This window comes from Lactuca saligna, chromosome 3 (genome assembly GCF_052625555.1).
Source record: "Lactuca saligna cultivar CGN05327 chromosome 3, ASM5262555v1, whole genome shotgun sequence".
In the NCBI taxonomy this organism is placed as follows: Eukaryota; Viridiplantae; Streptophyta; class Magnoliopsida; order Asterales; family Asteraceae; genus Lactuca; species Lactuca saligna.
The window spans coordinates 72,031,972-72,037,159 of NC_136419.1; the positions used below are offsets into that span (position 1 = coordinate 72,031,972).

Genomic DNA, 5,188 nt, shown 5'->3' on the forward strand with positions numbered 1-5,188 from the left:
TAATATTTATTTTGTTCTTCTAAATACTTATTTATATTTCTGCAAAAGATGTTTATACTTCTAAAAATGTATTTATAAATCTAAAATAAAGAAAACACATGTTTAAGAAATAATATTTAAAAATAACGTAAATTCAATGTTTATATAAACATTTTCAATTTGTATATACGTATTTTGGGCATTCTATGTATAATATAAAGAAAAACATATTTAGGGGCTTTTTTATCACATCCCTATATTATGATAATTCATGTTTTATCAATTAGATACTTTATTTTAAATTAAGACAACATAAATTAAGCCACGTTTAAAATTATATTATTGTCTACACAAACAGTTTTGTTGTCAATCATCACATATTTACTAGACTATAGTTTTAAAGTATTAGATATATGTTTGTTTTAAAGCTTTCATACAAATTATGTTTGATCATTTTATATTGTTGGCATATATAAAATAAACAGTAAAGGTTACCTGCCAATTATTGTAGACATAAATAGATGTTTGGTTTACAAATTAGTAAAGATAAATAGCCAAATTATTTACCACTACTTGTTACTATGAGTAATTTTCAATATACTTGAGACTAATCCTTTTTTTTTTTATGGTTTCATGACTTTTATTGATACAAACTATTTAACCCATTCAGTCTAGCATTTAATCTAAAATTATACTTGAAAAAATAAATACATAGCAGAGTACATAAATAAAAAGTACATTCCTATGTCTAGGTTAGACTATACAGTACATTGTTGTTTCTTACTTTCACCAGAGAGTACATTGCTATTTCTTGCCTTAAACCACAAAGTAAATTGTACATTACATACACTACAACTACATTAACCATCTTTGTGTGGTTTTTGGTTCACCAAATGCAGATCAACTTGACCTTTAGTCAAACTTTGAACATGTATGGACCAATAACATAACTTGACTCTATGAAAAAAATATTCTTAGCCTAGTTACATATATGTTGTTTTTTAATCACCAAAAACCTATCATGTTGCGAGTTTAGCTCATATAACCCATGTCCCTCATGTATTCGTCACTACACATGAAGAAACATTACCAACAAAGATAAAGATAGAACAATAAGTAATTTAAATACAAGGGTAAAATTTTTTAAAAAAATGTCATCATGCTGTTGGTCTCTTCCCTATGCCCTCTCCAGGCATATCAACCTGTAACATACATATCAAGGACATCAAGTTGAATATGATTAAACGATAATATATCACTTGAATTAGTAAAGAATTTTCGATAGATGATTCTAGGAAATGTGTTACCAAATAGTGAGTGATATATCTGGAGAAGGAGATAAAAGTTTTGATGGCGACACATGATATGCCTAAAGTGTATATATATCTCACTTCTTCCTATCCCAACCCCTTTAAGACCTGGAAATGATCATAGTTACAAAACATTAACAAATATTAGGATTGAGACCAAACAATGCCAAGACAAACCAGTGAAAAGTATACAATGAAAAATGAGTGTTACGTGTTGAATGTTGATTTCTCTTGCCAAATATTAGAAAGTATACATTTTGCTGGAAAATAATTGATAATTCTTATTCATAAAATACAAGAATCGACAGCATTTGGCAAAAGAGTGTAAACGAAATAAAAAGATGGAAAAAGACTCTACAGTACCCATGTGATGATATTGTTTTATGAATTTTATAGCAACCTGCAAACATGCATTCATTAATTCAAAGACGTATAAAACAAAATAAATATAAGCGAGATCAAATTAACATAAACGGGAAGATGTGTATGAGTTTAACCCTGAATCATGGCCCTTGGTTATCTCTACAACCACAGTAACCAAATAAATGTTAGAAATCGTTGCTTAACTTGATTGTGTAATGGCAGCTTCTAAAATATGGAAAAAAAACATAAAAAAACACACAAACCGAAGAACTTAAGCAAATATGGAATAGGAAAAAAAAGATTTTACCAGTTTTTAAACTTCCTAAAGTTGGTACATTTTAGGCTTAAAAAGTGAACTTCTTCATATTGCTAAATCAATGAAAGTTTACATAAATATAGAGTCTACAAAAAGGGATGGTACCACATATTTAGTCATGGTAGTGATTGGTGAAGAAGGCAGAGCCTATGATAACTTTTACAATCTATAACCATTTCTCCCAAAGAATTTTTGTGTGCTCTGTACAGCCTCTATAGGCCATCGACTTATATAAGCCATATGTTGAATCATCATCAACAATTGATACCATTATCAGGTAATCTGATAAGTTAAAATAGAGAAACAAAAAACTAATGCATATTTACCTAATCAAAATGTATTCTTGATCGGTTCAAGGTGTTGGGTTTCTTGATTTGTTAAATATGAAATCAGTAATTGAGAGCAAAAAAAGAACGTGGAAAACTAAAATTAACATAAACAATTTGATCAGTGTTACCATTGTCGGGTAATCTGATAAGTTGGAACAACATAACAAAAACAAAGAAATCGCAATTGAGACTAATGGAAAATAAAGTAGAAGCACTTGAGGGTTGAGATACCAAAATTCCTTTTTTCTGTTGGTGTGGTTCGTCACTAGAATAATGGTGCCAGGGCAGAGACTCTGTGAAGACGGCATTAAGATACAGTTAGAGGAGGAAACCTAGGGTTAGGGTTTCTCTTTTCGACAAAAAGTAGAAGCGGGGTGACATACGGGGTGGCAAACAGTGGTAACGACAAATGTGGACTTCAAGGGTGTCGATCATCCTGTTGAGAGAGAAGAACATTTTGGTGGTCGGAGACCTACTTCCAAGTTGTAGTGAAAACATCAGTAGGGTAGTGGTAATGGAGGCCTGCCGGAGATTGAAGAGAGAAAGTACACAGACGGAAGGTGGAAGAAATAGCGACCGATGGTTTGTAGATGATATTAGGGTTTTCTACCGTGAGTTACAATAAAAGGAGCATGTATATGTTTTACTAATAGGAGCGTATAGACGTTTTCGTTGTATGCTTAATAAAATTGTACTAGATGTTTTAACAGGTGTACCTCTTAATTTTCAAGAAACATCAAATATGTATTATATAATAGTAAAGATATGTCTGAAACCATTTACAAACTTATTCTTTCATACTTTTATAAATATTTTCTAACTTTCTCGAGTTGTGTGACATCGATCTAAATATCAAATAATTTTTTTGAAAATAAAGAATAATGGTCCTGGTTACAAGGATTCCAAAAGATTTCTCGAAATTTGCATTTGATGTGTACAAGTCCATCAAGGATAGAAACAGTTTTAACATTATTAAGAAAATCAATATTATACTTCTTTTGAATCCTTAAAACAGTCATATCATTTTCATACGAACTCCGTTTTAGATGTTCTTTATATTTTTTGGAACATGAAACATGTACTATGAGAATAGAGTGTTTTTTTTGCTCACATATGCTTAATACGAAATCTTAATTTTTTAGATGCATTAACTAAGGTTGCAGTTTGATTCGTTTCCGGTTTATACATTTGGAAGTAAGATACCTTATGGTATTTTGTAATAGTTGTAATGAACTTATTTATTTTACAAAAGATGCACTGAAACTCAATGAGTCAAATTTAAAAGAGATTTACTATGAACTTGACCGTCCACAGTCTTTGACCTAAATTCCGGGTTGTCACATTACCTCCCCGTTAAAGGAAATTTGTCCTGGAATTATTAAGTTCTAGGATACTTTTTCTACTATTATTTCATTCCAGTAGTGGAGGGAGCACCGCTGAACAGTTGAAGGTACTTTTGTTTCATTTGATTCTCACGTTCCCAAGTAAACTCCAACTATAGGAATGCAGATTTTTTTTAGGCTTTTGATTTCTCGATCCATGATATCCGCTGGTTCCTTCACCAAATGAAGTTTAGTGTTGACCTAGATCTCATCGAGACGAATGAAAAGGTTCTCATTAAAGAGACACTTCTTAATATTACACACATGGAGGGTGTTGTGAACTTTGTTGATTTCTTGAGGTAACTTAAGTTTATAAGACACCGAACCAACCCGTTTCAGGATTTCAAAAAGTTCGATGTATCAGGGATTTAGTTTACCTCGTTTTCCAAATCTAATGGCACATTTCCATGGTGTGACCTTTAGTAGGACATATTCTTTTACTTTGAATTCTAAGGGTTTGCTTCTCACAACATCATAAATCTTCTGATGACTACGTGCGACATTTAATCATTCCTTTATTTGAACGGTCATCTTAGTTGATTCATGAATGATCTCCAGACTGGTAAGTAGGGTATTTCCCGTATGCCTTTTAGCTAGTTGAGTATCTCTAACTTTTTCCCACATTATCGGAGAACAGCATCTGCTTCCGTACAAGGCCTCGAATGGAGGGCCTTTATGCTAGAGTGAAAACTAGTGTTATATGAAAATTCAACTAGTGGTGATTGATTATCACATGAATTACTGATGTCTATCACCTAAGCATGAGACATGTCTTCTAAAGTTTGTATCATTATTTGGCTCTGGTCATCCGTCTATGGATGATATGCAGTACTCATGTCAACTTTGGTTCCTAGGAACCTTTGCAATTATTGCCAAAATATGGAAGTATATATGTTATCTTGGCCCGAGATAATAGATATTGGCACGCAATGCAGTTTGACTATTTCCTTGAGATAGGTCCTGGTGAGTTTCTCCTTCTGTCAGTTTATTTGATGGCTTGGAATTGGGTGGACTTGGTCAAATGATTGACCACTATCCAGATAGTGTCACAATCACTTGATGTTTATAGGAACCTCGTCATGAATTCCATGGTTATTTGTTACCATTTTCATTCCACTATTGATGGTTTTTGTAGTAGGATAGATGGCTTCTGGTACTCTACTTTGACTTTGGAGCAAGTCAAGCACTTACTGGTATAGGTGGAAATCTTTGCTGTAACACCGTAAATTTCAAGACAAAATTTTCATTTAAAATAATCATTTTTAATATTAAACACTTGTTTAAAATCTCATTCATAATTGAATTACAAAACATAGCTTCATTTTCACTTGAATGGAAAACCAGGATCCTCCACAATACAACTCTTTCTCTGGTGTGTACAATCGAGCCGGTGCCATCCCGCGTTACTGAAAGAACCTGAAACAACATACATAAAACACTGTAAGCACGAAGCTTAGTGAGTTCCCCAATATACACCTTACGCACATACGCCTTTCCAGGCCCTGACCT

At 32.6% G+C, this 5,188-nt stretch overlaps 1 long non-coding RNA gene across 3 annotated transcripts; it reads right to left on the minus strand.

The window, feature by feature from the left end:
- Positions 1 to 704: 704 nt before the first annotated feature.
- Positions 705 to 2,895, minus strand: LOC145033781 (uncharacterized). 3 transcript variants are annotated; one of them, XR_013677701.1, is made up of 3 exons: positions 2,529 to 2,895; positions 1,287 to 1,397; positions 705 to 1,181 (listed from the first exon to the last, which is right to left on the minus strand). It is a non-coding gene; the product is annotated as an uncharacterized LOC145033781 (long non-coding RNA). The 3 variants fall into 3 exon arrangements; XR_013677700.1 differs by having other exon boundaries at positions 1,653 to 2,895; XR_013677699.1 differs by having other exon boundaries at positions 1,648 to 2,895.
- Between the last annotated feature and the right edge of the window lie 2,293 nt (positions 2,896 to 5,188).